Source organism: Macaca fascicularis, chromosome 12 (assembly GCF_037993035.2).
Source record: "Macaca fascicularis isolate 582-1 chromosome 12, T2T-MFA8v1.1".
NCBI classification, from domain to species: Eukaryota; Metazoa; Chordata; class Mammalia; order Primates; family Cercopithecidae; genus Macaca; species Macaca fascicularis.
The window spans coordinates 15,040,942-15,060,070 of NC_088386.1; positions in this window are offsets into that span (position 1 = coordinate 15,040,942).

Sequence of the window (19,129 nt, forward strand, 5' to 3'; positions counted from 1 at the left end):
GAGACAGCAGCAGAGTCAAAGATACTCAATATGAATTTAAGGAGCTGAGATGTGAAGCCAAGATTATAAGATGAATATCTGATGATAATGCCTTTTCAACTTGCTTTTTTATAGTGATGGCAACCTAGAATAGATAGAGCTCACAGATAATTCCAAAGCTGTTAGCTACAGCCATCTAGAGATTATTTTCTTCATAACCATGACTCTAGATAAACATAGATTGCATTACCAGCTCTTAAAAGTTCCAATGAGGGCCTTATCAATCAATAGCCACTATATTTCTGAAGTAGGCATGGTAAATTAGAATATATGTTTTAACAATATGATAGCATCACCAGGTCATGTTGACTTAAGTATGTCAAATCACCATAGATCATCTTGTCAAATCTTATAATCACAGTAAGACATCAGATTTGGAGATTTATAAAAATGACTTCAGGTTTTTCATCTTTCATAGACAGAAACTAACATGTTATCTAATGAAGCAAAAACTACAGGCATTTAAACGTATGTGACTAGTGTTAGGTTAAAAGATCCATGCAAACTGTACGTTATTCGTATACATATCGAATACTCATCTCTACTGACAAGCCCTGGCTCAGACCCACAACACTTAAAGGCATCTCTTTGTGTTGCTTGTCCTTCAGCATGCTGACTCAGCGTAACTGAGAATATTGCTTTGGGAATGCATTATTTCTGGAAATATAGTCGACATGGGCCAGAATGCTGATTCTGCAAACTAGTGATGAGCAGCGTGGGGAAATGTAAGGATTTATAGCTGCTTTTAAGATGAGGGCCAAATCTTTGGGATGAGGGAAGGTCAATAGTTTACTTGCTATTGGTCCATTTGTGCAGTGTATTGGGCATGCAGGGTATGATAGTTGAGATAAATGTGGTTACAGGCTCTAAAAGAAGCTACCTGAAAAACAGATTTCTTATTTTTACCTATGAAATATATTTTATAGCTTAGCTTTTTTTGTTTTCAATTCAATTTTTATATAAATCAGAAGTCATATTATACTTCTTGAAAATGTGTATATTTCATATTTGACAACCATTTACAGTGCTAAGTAACCAAAACATACATTTTATGCTTTGAATTAAAGCATAGGATGTTAATTTTACCAAAGCCAGGTTTCCCCAGCATAGTTGTAGCTATAATTGTGAGCCATTATACATAGAAAATATCTTAGATGATATGATGTGATGTGAATACAGTCTGTGGTAATTAAGATAAGGGAAAGGCCATTGTGTGCAGGAGAGATTGGAAAAGCCATAAAGGATTTGGGTGGAGCTTTAGACTGTGCCTTCCACACAATATGCAATTATTAAGAATTGTTGAACTTAAATTTTTTAAAGTGGTATTACCAAAATTTATCACAAATAATTAAGCATGATTTAAAGCAAGTTCAATTAAATGCATATGAATACTACAAAGAAATATAAATAATCAAAAAATAGATGATATAGCGTAAGTCACTGTAATTTAGATGCCAGTAGGTCTAAAATGTTTTTAGGAGTTAAATTCAAAGACAAACCTTCCTTGGGCAAAACTGAGAGACATAAAGAATTGCTAGAAGAACAGAGACAAGCAAAATGCACTGGATGGTGCTGCTTGGAGATTGGAAAGCCTTCTAGAGACCTTAGCTGGGTGATGTGATGAGTCAGTAATAGGAAATGGTGGTAAGCTACTGAGATGTGTGTTCAAAAATGATCTCTTGCAACATTGTAATTAACCATAATATGAAGAGCCCAGGGACATTTTTAATTTTTTTGAGTGGAGAAGCTAAAGAGTGGAACATTAGAAAGCTTATTTAAAGCCAAGATATAAGAAATGCTAGAGAAAAATTGAGAATTTTAAATGCTAAGCAGAAGGATTATTTAGAACTCAGTTTAGAGATGACCTTCAGCATTTTTTAAGAAAGGAAAAAATAGCAGGAAAATTGAGACAATGTGATTAATTAGTTTATGTTTTAGGGAGAGACTTTTGCTATATTGATCATTTTTACCTAAAGCATATGAATAATACCTATGTTTTTACCCTCTCTCTTATCATGTAACTAATGAAGGGAGAAGCATATCCAGTGTATTTGATGGAGAGACAGATATAAATGTCATCATTTCCTCCTACCACTCAACTATTTAGAAAATCACCTATAACAAAATTGTGTTACATTTTGATGTAATTATAAATCAGTCACACTGAAACTTTAATCAGGTGGATGCACTTGTAACTGTCTTTTTAAAGACAAGCTCACATTCTGACCATCTTTGTCATCTTAGACTCATCTTTCTAGATCTTCCACTGTGCTTTCCATAATCCCACATTGTTTTCAATGCGTCTGAATTCTTATTGCTCTTACATTAATTTTTATCTTAACTTTTCAACTCTCCAGGATTTATCTCCCTTCTAAATCTTGTATCATGCTATTCAATAGAAAGGGTATCATGCCTTGGAGTCAATTAAACAAGCTTCAGAATCCTGTCCTTCATAGGTTCTTTTTGTGTACTCTTGGACAAAAGCAACTAACAATTCTGAACTTCATTTAGTAGGCATATAAAATGTGAATGGTTAATAATATTGCCCTTCACTTTTGATTAAACAAACATATAAGTTCAATTTTATTCAGAGAGAGTATATCGTCCGGTGAATTATTATTTTAAAAAATATGTAGATCTCAAATTTGCTAAGAGCTTTTATTCTTTTCTCTGTATGATAGATATGGTTCTTCCATGAATATTTCCATTTCAGCCACCAATTATAGCACTAAGTTTTCCCAAGTTAGTACTGAGCAGGACCAGCAAAACCAAAAAACTATCTATCTAGTGTCTATCTATCTAACTTTAGGGAAGGGCAAACTTCCTACCCTCTCGGTGTTCAATAATTGAGTCTATGAAATAAACTGACACTAGGCAGATTAACAGGAGTTAAGGTGTGCAAAGTTATTACCTGCATGGGGACATCACATGAAAGAAAAATGAATACTCCAAACCCTAGTAAGATCTTCACAGGGAAGTGAGAGCAGAGATGGAGGCAAAGTAGGGAACAGTAAATGATTTTGGGACAAGATGAACAGGCCCTCATAAGAACAGATAGTGGCCTGTCACAAAGTTTGTATGGCTATGATCCTGACCTCTAGTTTCCCCTATGACCTGGGTTATTTCCCCCTATTACATTAAATTCCTGGGGAAGGGATTCATGACAATTGAGTCCCTTCTGTAGGCAGATAAGGCAAGCTCAGAGAAAGCCTCTGCCTGTATCCACTGCTTCCCAAGTTCCCTGAGTTCCAGGTAATCAAACTAGAGCATTGTATTGTGGGGTGGCATTTCTTGAACTTTGTATCTACTTACCTACCTATCAGATCATCTTTATTTTTAACTATCTGATTACCTCTAATTAATGTACTTCTAAAAATATAAAACAACTCATTCATTGTTGAAGTCCACACAAAAAGTATAAGTCGGGGAGAAATAGTTGTGTTTCTACATTTAAGAATGAATTTTTTTTTTCTTTAAGGATGCCATTTATCACCAAGTCAGAAGCTATCTTCTTCAAGGTACTGGATAGAATCTGATTGACCCACCAGTCAGCTGATTAGATGTATAACATCCATTATTTTTGAGATGTGGATATCAAATTATTTACCTTTATAGTGGAAGTTACAATTTTATGGTTGTCAAGTGAGAATTGATTTCAATTGGACATGAACAATCATCCTTATCTGTTTACCAAAGAAGTCAACAAAATGGTAGGACATCTTCAATTTCAACGTGTTTAATTAACTTGTATTTATAAAAAAGGTTTTTTAAACTAATAATTCTATGATAATTTTTGTATGTTAGAAACAGCCTCTGTGTGTGTGTGTGTGAGATGTATCTTCTTAAGGCTTTGCTCTTTGCTACTGGCATAGTTGACAATAACACTCTTTATTCTAGTTAAAAGGGTGGAATATATTTTCATAAATATTCAATTCATTTCAAAATAACAATCCTCTGTGCTCTAGGCTACAATAACCAACCTCAACCAGAGAACAAAATAATTATGATCTATAGAGGCTTTCTCATCCACAGTTCTGGTTCAAAATTATTCTTCTAAAATATTTACAATCTTTCAGTACAGAATTTGAGTATCTAGTCCAGCTTTATTTTGATATTTTGCAATTTGAACAAGTGTTAGCATCTGTGAAGGTAAATGGTGGTAAGTGAAATACTAGTATATAGGCAAAAAGCTTTAGGAAAGGCTTAAGTTCCAGAAAGTCTGGAGGTAAGGAAATCCCTGTTGTCTTTTTCCCTCTCTCTATCCTCCTGCCACTTAAACACGAAGCCAAATTTAACTAAGCTGAGGAACCACACAGCAAAGTAGCAAGAACAATGTCCTGGATAACCAGTCAGAGGACCAGGGAAAGAGGCCCCCGGGATCTGGAAAATGTTTGGAAGATCAAAGAAAGGAGGGAAGTCAATCATGGGACTTATCTCAGGGCTTAGGAAGAAGTATCCGGAAGCAGAAATAAGGCCTACCAAAACAGAAAACATCATCAACAACAACAATAACAAAACCTTTCTCTATAACTCACCAGAGAATTGGGAAAACTGGCTTAGTGTCTTTTGTAAAGTATTAGGTTGAAAGATGACTTTTAAAATGCAAATACTCTGAAGAAGAAATGAAATTAATTTTTGTGCATTGTTCTATGAGATATAAAATTACACGTTTTTATATAAGAAAAGGAGAGAAAAGGCATAAGGTTTTAAAGAACGGAACCTGAATTCTTGTCCTAGCATCATTAACTAACCATATGACCTTCAACAAGTCAGCTGTCATTACTGAGATTTGTTTTCTTTATGATAAAAACAGAATTCATAATAATTACATGTGTTAATTATTGAATCATTAATAAGAAAGAAAAACACAACAATCACCTTTTCATATTAATATTCAAACAGCTGTATGACCCCAGGAATGGTTATACTTATCATTAATGATTCTTGATTTTTCATTATAATAGAATGGCATTTTCATAGGTATTAACCCATTTTATTAAAATGTAACCCCAGGAAGATAGGCAAAAATAATGTCACATTTGCATATTATCTTTAAATTTATGTAGTACCAATTCATGATTTCATTACCGTCCTATTACTGCCCAGTGAAATAGGCAGGGGAAATATACTCATATTTTACAACTGAGTGTACTGAGGGTCAAATAGTTTAATTAAATGAGGTGTTCAAGGCTACACTTTATAACATAAAGCCAAAACTAAAGACAAACTATTGCGACTCAGTGTCCAGTGTTTCTTCTTTACATCATGCTGCTGTATATTGAAAAGTAAAATTATCTAGTGGAGGTTTTGTTACGGTGGGTAACTAGTCAGGCATGAAGGGGACAGAAGAGGGCTCCCCCGACCCACTAGGAATGTCAGGCAACCATCAGGTGATGGTGTGGTGGTTGCTACGCTGCCTCTCTAAAATGATAACTGGTTGCAACCAGCACCAGGGAGAGGCAGTTTCCCAACAGATACAGAAATTGGTAATCAGAAGCTTCCAATAAAATCTCAGGAATAAGCCGGGCACGGTGGCTCACACCTGTAATCTCAGCACTTTGGGAGGCCGAAGCAGGTGGATTCCAAGGTCAGGAGTTCAAGACCAGCCTGGCCAACATGGTGAAACCCCGCCTCTACTAAAAGTATAAAAATTAGCTGGGCATGGTGGTGAGCATCTGTAATCCCAGCTACTCCAGAGGCTGAGGCAGGAGAATCATTTGAACCTGGGAGGCAGAGGTTGCAGTGAGTCGAGAACACGCCATTGCACTCCATCTTGGGCAACAGGGTGAGACTCCGTTTAAAAAAAAAAAATCTCAGGAATTGGGAGAGTAGGCGCATGCATGCACATGAGGAGACAAAATGGTGGAGTATGACCTTCTGGGGGCATTCTACTGGAAAGGGAAAAAAGCTTCAGGAGGGTGTGCATGCAACTTCTTAAACACACTGCACATGCTCACCTCCAAAGACCAAGAAAGGCACCCCATATCCAGCAGCTCACTCTAAAGGAAGAATGAAGGGAAAGCAGGGCAAGACTCTGAAAGTAGGCTACTATATAAAGTCCTAGGTTCAAGGTGAAATGGGGCACTTGACCGCCAAGTCAAGAGACTTTACATTTGCATCTCTTCCAAGTGTACTTCCTTTTCTTTAATGCTCTAAAGCAATTTAATAAACTTCTACTCCTGCTCTGAAACTTACATTGGTCTCTTTTTCTGCCTTATGCCCCTGAGTCAATTCTTTCTTCTGAGGCAAGAATTGAGGTTACTGCAGATCCATACAAATTTGCTGCCGGTAACTTGGATATTTCCAATCCCTAACAGTTTCATCACATGTCAGTCACAAACAGGATTCATGAGCCTGCCTCATAGCCAAGTACCCTTTTTAATTGTTAATATAAAATTATTTCCCTACCATTACTTAATGTATGACCTTGGGAAAATTATAGTATCCTTTATAGCCTTATGTTTTAGTGCTATAAAATGGAAACACTAATATCAGTCTCTTAGAGTTCTATAAAAATTAGCATTAGTTTGAGGAAGACATCTACTATAATAGGAAATACAGGCTATAGATAGATAGATAAGAAACGATTAATTATGGCAATTGGCTCATATGATTATGAAAGCCAGGAAGTCCCTCCCATAATCTGCCTTTCCAAGCTGGTGAAACAGAAAATTCTGCTGTTTAATTCAGTCTGAGGCTGAAGGCCTGGGAACCTGAAGTTGTGAGGGTTCACAGTCAGAGAAGATGGTTGTTCCAGCTCAAAAAGAGAGAGAGAGAATTTGCCTTTCGTCTGCCTTTTCCTTCTTTCTGGGTTTTTGACAAATTGGATTATGCTGCCCACTTTGATGTGAGGATGGATCATCTCTACTCAATCTAAAGATTCAAATGCTGATCTCTTCCAGAAATGCCCTTCCAGACACACCTCAGAGTACTGTTTTACCAACAACCTGGACAATTCCTTAGTCTAGTCAAGTTGACACATAAAATTAACTCCTGTAGTGCCTATTTTTTCATCACTTTCATGGATGTTGAGACAGTCCAAATGTCACTGATAATTCACTTCCTGTGTTCTGCTATCACCACTCCTGATTCCCGACCTGGATGTCCGTGGTCATTTGTACACACCTATTGGTAAACTGAGACCCAGACAATCATGTTGTAAAATTAATTCTTGCCCTGGTAGGAGGTTCCCAAGGATCTCCTGTGAAAAATTGTTTGTATTGGAGTAACAGAGACTTATCACTGGGCTCACATCCAATCAGGTCACTTCCATGATCCAATATGCTTTGCTATTTGCCTTGGATATTTATTATCTGCAGAACTGCTAATCTAAGTGTGCCTGATATTTAATGTTAGCTTGTGAGGAAAAAAAAAAAAAAGAAAGAAGAAGATGTGAGGTCAGACACAGGGTTAAATTCTGGCACTACCACTTAATAGCCGTGTAATCTTGGGCATTTTATTTGTTTCTCAGATTCTTGACTGTTACTGAAAATTATGTAATAATGACTCTTTTAAAAATATATTGTAATTCAATTCAATGGGATGTTGTCCACCAAGCTTCTGCTCAGTATTGGGCACTTTAAAAATGTTTTGCTTCCCTTTTCTCCTCCTTTCGATCACTGGGTTTGTTTTTTGTTTGCTTTTCTGGTTTTCTGCACACTGCTGTGTGTTCCTAAATCTGATAACTGTTCTTATGTCCTAAATCTGATAACTGTTCTTATGTCACAAAGCCTGTAGGATACTTCTAATACTGACTGTTATAAAGAACAATGGTTTACATTAATTTGGGGATTATGAAATATATAGTATTACAGATGGTAATAATTTCATTAAATGTTTTAGGTTTTGAATATTCATTACAACCACTTAAGATATGTACTAGCATTATTTTATTATAATAATTGAGAAAACTAAGGCTTAGAAAGTTAAACAAGCTGGTAAAGCTCACATAGTAAACCAGTGGCAGAGTCTGGGTGGAAACTAATATTTCTGAAATAAAAATCTGTGCTTTTAAGCTATCAGGCTAAATCACTGCCACCACAAATAAGATGATTACAATCCTCATATCTCATCAAATTCTGTAACCTGCTCAGAGACCCTTAGGGCACCTTAAGGTCATATTCTCTGCATAGTAGTTCGCTTTAAGGTCATGGCTAGGTAATACAATGGCTAGAGATGCGGCATACAGAGCTCCCTAAATTTGAAAAAAGAAACACAGTGTGAGTTTGACATCTCTAATTGCCATATGAAAACGATTAGCGAAGAAAGATGCCTAATAATTCACACCTTGGGCTTATTACAGCAAGCATTCTGAGACGACATTTCTTAGCTATTTCGGAATACCCATAGAACAACATTAGCTAGAAACACAGGGACAATCAATTTCACAACAAATGTATCCTGATGGTTTTGTTAGAGGAGACTCCTAAATTGCTGGATTTACACATTTGTCATAAGCATTGGAGATGTTTCCTCTGTTGATATGCAAGCATCTAATTGTTCTCTAACATTCAAAACAATGATAGTTTCTTTTTTTGTCATTGTGCAATTTGATTCCAGATTAAGCAAACAATGCAGCATCATCCCAACTCCCTATAATTTGGGGAAGCAAAACAGTTGCGTTTTAGCATAAGGATAGCAAGACCAAGAAGGAACTTTGCATATCAAAAGTAGGTGAGGAATGTGAAAGTGAGTAGTGGGGACAGAAATTATATGCCTGATTTTCCTTTCAAATCTGGGCAAATGTGATCTCAGTATACTATGTTTTAAGACTAATTTGAAACTCTAGAGTCAATTACTGAGACTAAACTATATATTAGTCACTGAGGTATTAATTAAAACTTTCATTGAATAAAACTACATAATGAGTGTATTGTTTTAAATTTTACAAACCACTGCTCTATTTATATGCATTTTTTTGGTAACTGGTGCATAATACATTTTCAGTACATGCTTCTTGAATAAATATAAGGCACTTTTCAAATATTATATTTATTTATATTATAACCCTGTGAAGTAGTTATTATTATAATTTTTCTCATTTTGCAGATGAGTGAAGTAGTCTGAGTTGCTCAAGGTCATTCAGGTAGAAAGTGGCGGGCAAGAACTGGAACACAGTATGTTCTCCAACTCCAACAGCCCTATTCTTTCAATTACACATTACATTACATTATAGCATCTCTCTGGAGAGACTATGACCTGACCTGTAACATATTAGAATGCATAACCCAAATCCATGTAAAATCGGCCTTACTTTTACATTTTGGAATTGCAGTGTATAATACAATTTCCAGGTGCCTTTAATTATCTTGCTTCATACTATTAATGATACTTAATCTGGTTTTAGTCGTTTGACTTTATTTTTCCTATTGGTTTTCCAACAAACCCTTAAGGACAAAAGAGAACAGGCATGCTGAAGACAGGATAAAATACCTTTTGCAATTATGGCCTGGATGGGAAGACTTATCTCTAGAAACTCACTTGGGGGACACAGTGAAGTATTTACATGTAATCATCTTTTGTGTTTCTCAAACAAAATAAAATGTGAAAATTGGTACATTTTAAGGAATTCATGCAAAAATATTTAAAATGATATTAGTTTGTCTTCCCATTACAATCCAGGTGCAGCTAATTCACTCTATAAAAATCATATTTTCTGATTCAGGAAATTATTATAAGGTATGAAAACATACAGCAAGTTGTAATAAATACAGATATCTGTTCAAAGATGAGTATGTCACTAAAGTAATTAAATTGTGTGGCTTAAGGAAATTATCGACATAGTAAAGCAGGTTCTCTGCTTATACTAATGCAAGATGCTTGAGGAAATTGATTGGAAAAAAATACTTTCTGTGAACATATCTGCAGTTAGGATGGGGAGATATTTGGCAACAGTGAAAAGTAAGTTATGAAAATAATAATTGAGGCTTTACCTTGTTCTTGAATTTCTACTCATTCAAAATTTCTCCCTTCAATGTTTTCTGTTCCATCCCTTCTTAACTAACAAGGAAGAGCCAAATGCACAATCACCTCTCTCTTTTTATTTAGGTTTATCTTACCGAAGGTATCTTGTCATAGACACTTCACAACTAAAGCTAACACATTTGCCATTCTTTCAACTCCTCATATGCTGGAATTCACCCCATAGCACCCTTTGGGCATGACCGCAGAGTCTTTGCTTGACTATTCCTCATGGAGAATATCATTAGGATAAGAAGTGGTTCATATTGAGTTTTGCTTTCACTGAATATTCAGCCTCTCTGAAATTTCCACCATTTGTTTCTGTTTTATTCTTCTAGGAAGACAGAAGCATTTTGTTTTCCCTTCTATTGGATGATGAGAAAAGAAACACACACACACACAGATACACCCAACAACTAATGCCCATAAAAGCACTTAGAATAGCACTTGCCACTTAGGAAACACCTAATAAAGGTGAAGTTATTATTATTAGCTTCCGGATCTTGTTCAAAGGACAAAGTTTTCCTAAGCCCTAGATTCTTCCATGATAAAATAAAGATCCATTCAATTATCATTCTAGAAACATTTAGGAGTCTACTATGTATTAGCAACTGACAGCTATTTTGTATTGATTTTAGAAGGGCTAAGTGAGGTAATGAATATTAGGTGCTCAACATAAAGCCTCCTGGTTTCTAAGCACCAAATAACTGTTAGTTGGTGACTGGGAGTCATAGTGATGTTTATGGAAAAAGTAGATGATTATTGGGATATAAATTTTAAAAATGAACTACCAAAAACCAAACTCAAACAGATCCAGGCAATAAATCCAAGAAAAAACAGAGGACCAATGTGGAGCTGCAGAAGAACATGCAGCAAGTGACTTAGTCCCAGGTGGAGAATAAAATATTTTATCCTAACTCTCCGGTTTTGTGTAGCAATTTGGGACTGAAATCCAGAATAGAATCAAGAGGGAACTGGAGGGACAGAAACTAAAGATTCCTAAGGAGTAAGAGCATCATTGGTGACAATGTAGTTAAAAACATCAAACTATACAAGCAAAAAAAAAAATTCAATAACTTGAAAAATCTAATCCAAATGATGTGAGTGGCAGTGGGGATTAAGTTTCTGACATTCAAGACAGGAAAGAGATGATGCAAAATTCCAAATAGTGACTGCCAGAGAGTCAGGACCCATGGGATTGAGGAACAAGAGTGAGGTCATATTATTGCCGGACTTTCCTTAGTTCAGCTAAAGATGGGGTTCCTGTCCGTACCATGGCCACAAAAATTTAGACTCAGACGGTTTAAGGGGTGAGTAAAGCAGGGTTTTGTCTTAATTTAATTTAATTTAATAATTGTCTTAATTTCATACTTAATTTAATACTTAATTTAGGAGAGCTAAATAATTAAACATGAGGCCAAAGTACATAAGAAAGCAGCAGTCTTTTATTGCAAATATGCACACACTCTCAGGCGAGGTTCTGCGGTCCTCAGGTATGGGGCCAGGGAAGTCGCCCCGGCGCTCTCGGGTGAGGTTCTCCGGTCCACAAGTAGGAGGGGCCGAAGAAGTCACGCCAGCTCCTGCCAGCAGTGGAGTTTTATGCATTGGTACTGGAGAGGGGAGGGCAGTGGGTGGGATAAAGGCGTGATAGGGGCATCTCCATAGGCGTGGCTGGGTAAGTTTCGATCTCTTCGGATTGAAGTCACCTGGCGCATGCTCGGTTGATCTGCATTTTCCTGGGGGCAGGCTGCATTTTCCCACGCACGGGAAAGTTGGTGAGGAAGAACCAGGAAGCAACATGGATTGTGCCTTCTTGTTCACCTTCCTCCATCTTGTCCTTTCTCCCTCACCCAAACAGGTTTTATAGGGTAAAAAGGGAAAAATAGGGAAACAGGGATCTCCCACAAGGCCAGAGTCCCCTGGTAGAATGCTTCCTGCCCTCCGTTGGAATCCCAGGTTCCACACACGAAGAGGAGGGGCCAGACTCTTCCCTGCTGCAAATGGTGTGAACTTCTGGAGGCTCCATCCCAGTGGGTAGGCTGGTTGGAGTTTCTCCAGGGATTCCCACCCACCTGGCTGTCTCATTCCCCTCTCTAAAGAAGTACATCTAACTGCAGTTAGATTAAGAATAAGGACAAAGACCAATCTTAACTACTTCCTGCTGACAGGGGCACCGTTTTGGATAAATGGCAGTCAGAGCTGCGTCAGAGGCCTATTGAAGGGTTTCCAGCAGAAGGGGCAATTATCAGAGGCTACGGTTGCATGACTGTTTGGAGTCTGATGGCCTGAAGGAAAGAACAGACAAATGGGGTTATTAGAAAACATGTATCAAAATGAAACAAGGGGAGGGGTAAGGAGAGCTCAAAATTCCAAGGCCCTTTACCAATTGGCACAGGGAGAGGGAGACCAAAAGTCCAACTGGTTAAAAAACTTTACCCTTTTGCTGGCATGTCAGGCTTCTGGGTTCCCTTCCCCTGAGCCTAATCCTAAACCAGCCAGTTTAAGGTTTCGGAAATTAACTAGTTCTTATTCAGAGGATACATACAAGGGGAGTTCCTTGTAGTAAAGAGACACAATTACCTATCAGGGAAGAGAGGAGAGGAGAATAAAGGGAAAAAAAGGGATTTTTTTCAAAGGTGTCTCAGGGGTTTAGGGGGAATTCTAAAGGGGTACAGACTGAAGATGAATGGTTACCCATCTAGAAAGAGGGGGCAGGCATCTCTGATTCCCTTCTCTTCCTAGCAGATACCTGGGGTATGTGAGGGAGAGAGAGAAGAGTGTCCTCTTTCCTTCTTCATCCTTGCATCCTTGAGTCCCGGGACCGTGGCAGGTCCCACGATGAATACCAAAGCAGCCTGCACCCATGAAGCAAGGAGGGCCTAGAGAATAGGAATTATCTGCTCTCCCCTATACCTCTATCCCCACTACTGTCAGTAGCTTTGGAGTACCCTAGACCTCATTTATCCCATGAATATTAATGTGACCTTTATACATGAAACAGGAAGCTTGGGGTTGGCTTAATTGGCAGGAATCAACTACACCCACCTGTGCTGTGCCTTTTAACCTCTATTGTCATTTGCCTACGGATCCCTCAGATCCACTTTTCTTTCCTAGGGCTTTCACCCAATGCTTGGAATTGAGTTTGGGAAAAAAATATGTCTCGGGGGTTTGCATGAACTCCTTTTTAAAAAGCCGAAAGCTAAGGTGGAACTGTGAAACTGAATCCTCCTCCAGCAAGGGAGAAAAAAGGATGTTTTATAACACATCCAGAGAACTGGTAGCTATAGTTATGCTTGCTAGGATTTGGGTGCATGGTGCTTGGCTTTGGTTAGCACCCATGGTCTTACTTTCCCAGAAAGGAAACCTCCTAGTGATGGGCATCCTATTTATTCCCATCACCTGGCAGGATTTGCAGGATAATTGCTCAGAACTAGAATATTGATCCAGAGTTTTCCATTACCCATCCCTCTTGTTCTTTCTCAATTGCAACTGGTGATTGCTGGTAGGTTCACAGGAACAAGCAAGGTTAGTCTAAAATGTAGGCAAAAACTTAAAAACAACTAGTGAGTTTAGAATTTAATGACAAATATATGATGACTTTTGAAGCATAACTTCTCTCTCTCTAGTCCTCATTTTTATTAAAAAAAATCCTCACAGGACTGTGTTATTTGCAAAAGAGACTTTAGTTTTATACCTTCCCTGATTATTTGCATAAAGTTCAGCATGAATAATTATTTCTACAAAGGCCTTTTGGATTGACTTTGATGGAAGTTTGTTCACCAAGGAATCTCAGATAAGACCTTTTAAAGCCAAGCTCATCCATGGGTTTGCATCTTCAAATACCTGAGAGTTGGGTGATCCTCTCCTCTTAAGGTCCTAAGATAAACTTAGAGCTCCTAGACCTGTTAGAAATTGGCATTCTTTATTCACAACAGGGACTGCGTAGATGAGGGTAGGAGGCCAGTCTCCCATGGGACTTTTATTGGCTCTGCAAGTCGAGACTGCCTCTTTAAAGGGAAGCATACCCTTCCAGTCAAAGCCTTGGTAAAATTACCAGTTTCTCCAGTTGTGTCCTGTTGCAAAAGAAAACTGGATTCTTGTTGCACTGATGCAAACTATTACATTGCCATAAGAATACTCAGAGATAATATCCAAATTTTAGAGGAACCAGGCAGAGTGAAACAAACATGCTCCAAATCTTGATCCCAGGAGTATACCTTACTTAATTATTAAAGACTGTATATAGTTCAAAGTGTCCTGGATTCTGAAAAACAAAACATGGATAAGCAATATTCCAAGCAAAGGTTAAACAGATTTGCTTCAGTTTCTGGAGTTCAGTCCATTTAGTTAAATCTTGTTTTGTTTGATATTCATGAACATTTTAGTTCTTTATCAGTCCTATACATTTTCCTTTATTCCAATGCTACAATCTCTAAAGTTATCAGAGGCCTATATTTGAGAGCACCTGTTAAAAGTTCTATAGCTCATTATAAACTGTCTTTGAACAGGATTGAAACAAGATAACAATTGTCTGTGAATGGCAAAATGTCCAGGGTAGTTACAGTTAGAAATATGATTGGCAAAGAAGTTTGGGCATTTCCATGGTTTACAATAACTTAACATGAAAACCTTAATTATGATTGATAGCATATACTCAGACATTAGAATTTTAGAAATCCCATACAATTTTGGAACATATATTAGCATTATTTACCAAAAATATGACCTAAAGAAGATTGAACATCATTTCGGCTATCCCACGTACCTAAACATGTCAAATAATCCTGTTTGCTTCTCTTTTCTGGACACCTCATGGGCCCTGTGATGTATTTGAAAAGCCAGGTGCCAGGGAAGACAATTTTGAAACTGGAATTTGATTTTGGGAAGGCTGTTAAATGTCTGAAGTTTAGAACACTTGATATTATTAAATAGAATTCCAGATTACCATAAGTTATTTACTTTGCCTAAATAATGACTCAGAAATTTTAAAGAAGCAAGAACCTTTTATATCCCTTTACAAATTGTGCAAAGGACAGTTTAGCACCTTAGGAAAACTTTGTTATGCTTTTATTTCAGTGCTCAAGTTACAGAAAAGCCACATAATATCATTTTTTGAATTTAGTCAATATGTTCACACAGAGAACCTCTTCTGCAAGATTAATTTCCACCACTTCTTTGAACCTTCAGCTTTTTCCTAATTTAACTCAAAACAATCCTTTAACCCTAGGCAGAAGTTTACGTTTCCATGCCTTCTTATAACCTTTTACTAAAAAATACATTCTACTATTCTTACACACTTTGCATGTAAATCTATTTCTAATAGTTTCAGTGAACTCCTAGCAATTTTTAACTTGAAAACTTAGTTAATTTGCTTTAATTGTGTGCTAACTTCAGCCAAGGTTTACCTTCTTAGTTGAGGACTTGGTTAGTTCCATATGTCCCCAGGCCCTACAAACTGTGAAGCTGCCAAGTCAAATAGGTCTCAAAACCCAAAAAGCAGTTTGTAACCTCAAAACACTTAGCAAACCTTGCATCTGACCTGCATAGTTTAGTTCACCTATTTATATTTTAATTATACCTGCATTTTCCTGATAGTCTTTAGGGCTATTTTCATTTCTCAAAAATTAACGTTATGTGAACCAAAAGGTTCCATAGCTTTTAACTTCCTTTTAAAAAAATATTACATCCAAGGGCTTGTCTTTCTTTAGGCCAAATTAATTAGAGCTCTTTTTACAGACATCACACACAGCATACACACAGACAGGCAGAAGAGAACCCCGTCGCTGCGTGGGGCCTTTTAAAAGACAGGGCTAGGAAAACATGCAGGTATAGGACCCGAGAGGGCTCATCCCATCAGGCAGGATTGCTAAACAAAGATGCCCTCAGGATGTAAAACAAGATGGAGGCTTGATTTCACAACCAAAATTTGCAGAGAAAAACAGTGATAGTCGCGGGGGCCTGGCCTAGTAAAATATCTTCTAAAAGGCAAAAAAACAATGACAGGTTAAATGCCGAGGGGTAGAGAAGAGGAAGAAAAAAGGTTTAAAAACGCCTGGGGAAGAACCTCTTGTTCTTATGCAAGTAGTTCCTCCACCAGGGAGACAAATTTAATTGCTGTGGGTCACAGCTGGCCTCTCTGTCCCGGGGAGGAGGAGACTCTATGGGCGCCTGGGAGAACAGCACTGGCCGGCTGCCTGCCACACCTTAGGCCAAGCGTCCCAGCTCTGGAAGGGAGGGAAGACCGGTGGGGAGCTGCTGGTCTCCAGTCAGTCCTGAAAAAGAAAGGAAAAGGCCATAAATAGGCCCCGGAATGACAAGTTTGGGAACATGGTTTCCCCCACCCTCAGATATCTGAGGATGAAAAGGCTTAGGAGCAAAAGAAAGAGATTTAGAGTCCCCATTTCACTCACCACTTCTTGAGTCCTCACGGTTGCACACCAAAAATGTTGCAGGACTTTCCTTAGTTCAGCTACAGACAAGGTTCTTGTCTGTCCTATAGCCACAAAAATTCAGGCTCGCAGATGGTTTAAAGGGTGAGTAAAGCAGGGTTTTATTGGGTGAAAAGGGAAAAAAAGGGGGGAAACAGGGCCAGTGTCCACTGCTAGAGTGCTTCCCGCCCACTGTTCCAATCCCAGGTTCCACCCTGGAAGAGGAGGGACCGGGCTCCTCCCTCCTGCAAAGGTCCTGAATTTCTCCAGGCTCCACCCCAGTGGGCGGGCTGGTTGGAGTTTCTCCAGCGACCCCCTCCCACTTGGCAGTCTCAGTATCTCTCTTGGACATACCAGGTACAAAGGCAGACACCAAATGACACAAGTAACAGGAAGCTTTGCAAGTGGCGGAGACAGAATGCTTTGGATGACTGAGTTTTCATATCCTTTGTGACTAAGGTCAGAGACAGGATGTTAAGCCTGCTATTGAGGTCATCGTGGTACCTTCCAGTGTTAGGAAAATACAGGGGAAGGAATTACTGAAACCAATTCAGTGTCAAAGAGCAGAGCCAGTTTCAGGTGAGGCTAGAGAATGGAAATGTCTATTCATCTCTACTAGTGAGACACTCAGGTCTTATTCCAGCTGCTACCTCATCCTGGTGTCTTCTCTTGGCACAGTCACTGTCCTCATAAACCCTGGAACTCAGGTTAAGGTACCTGTCTCCTCCATAGTGTTTAAGACAGGGCATATGTAGACAATAGAGAAAGAGATGCATGCATATGGCATGAGGAAGGAAGGTTGGGAGGGAAGTTCTTTCTAGTCTGTAAATTTATTGAACAAATTAATGACACAACTATGGGATATGGGAAAGCACTCTTAGAGAGACCGCCCTAGCTAATGGCAATATCCCAAGACTGGGAAACAGTGAGTATTGATCTCATTCTGGTAGAAGTATTTAAACTTCTGTTTCTCATTAAAAGATATATTGATTCGGTGCTTAATTGCCGGATAAACATATGATGTCATATAAATAGGAAGTCCTAAAATCTCTCATCCATAAAAAGAGTCCCTTAATAGCTAATAATTTGGATGACTTTAATTATTAAATTAAGAAAATAAAAGCAAAGACAGAACACAAGTAACTTTCTCATCACAGGAGCACCAGTAAAATCTCTTTATAATGCCGATATAAAGGGACAGATGTAACATCTTTAATTTAGATTAATCATGCAATATTTATTAGCTTCCAAAGGTGGTAGTAGATAGTCACAGACACACTTAGAAAATGTCAAATTCTGTCTGCCTCAGAAACCTTTTGGTCCCTGGTGGTCTAGTCATTAGGATAAAAAGGCAAAATATGCCCCCAAAAAGTTAAAAGAGAAACTTTTATAAAAGTGTCTATTATTACATAAAAATATTAGTCATTTTCCAAATTTATTCAAAGAAAGTTGACAATCACAAAAAAAAAGTTTAATTTCTTTTCTCATTCAAATTCTGTTGTATAAAAAGTAAAACTTTAATACAAATTTGGAGTTCAAAGCCCCTCAAACCAGTTCAATGAGGTCTCAAATCCTAGGATAATTTCTGTCTTTTTAATTTTCTGGGTTCTAGGTCTCTTGTGTTTGGGGTTTGGCAAGGGTACACTTACCTAGGTTGATGGTAAAATCAGAGGTGGGGGAAAGGGAGTGTGTGGATTTAATTGGAAATAGTTCATGAAATTGAGCGTACTTGAGTGAACCTATGTGCGTAAGTGAGCATTCTCTATTGATTATGTCTTTCAAGCATGAATTAATTAACACCTTATGGTTATTATGCCAGCCTGGAATATTCAATATAAGCTGGAATCAAATCCAAGTTTGTCTACAGCGGATTAGGAGGGGACTATGGCTTCCACAATGGTGAGTGATAGCATCCCCCAAAGTAAAAATAACAAATCCATGACAGTGCTCCCGTGATTAGTTAATAGGGTGGTAGTCATTAGTCCATCGAGATGTCTTATTTGAGTGGAATGTGTGGGGAATCTTAGCTTTATAACCCTGAAGTAAGAACCAGATGCCAGGTATAGTTTCAGAATAGTCACCCCCGAGTGTTATGGACCTGGAGCAAGGAAGGTAGTACTCCCAAGCGAGATGATGATTTCTCAGAGGTTGGTAGATTAAGAGACCAAAATTTAGTAGGAGATATCCATGTTTTGCGAGGGATTTCTTGACTGAAATGTGCTATGTTGGATGAAAGAATGTATACACTATGTAATATTAAGCATTCCTGATATGGGTCAATATTCGTGTGGATTAGGTTTTGTTGTACATTTGATAATAGATGTGCGATAGTTAAGGGGTTGTTAGTATTTGCTTATATGCATGTGGACTGGATTTGCAGTATATTTTTGTATATGAATATACTATGTACGAGTAAGCAATTATAGTACTGTGTATTATTCATGGAGACTAGCAGTAATGCACAAAGTATATAAGAGCATAATGCAGTAGTGCTACTTGATTAGTACTGACATGATAGTCAAAGTGTGTGCTGAGAAAAAAATCAGGGAGTAGTTTAATTAGAATTTCAGCCTTGGGTATTGATGGTGAAGCGGGAATGCTTTTCCCCGAGTTGTCCTGGGAAGGGGATTCTCCATTTCTGGTTTACAAGACCATGGTATTGAATTATAATGCAAGGGCATTTTCACTTAAGTAGTTTATTT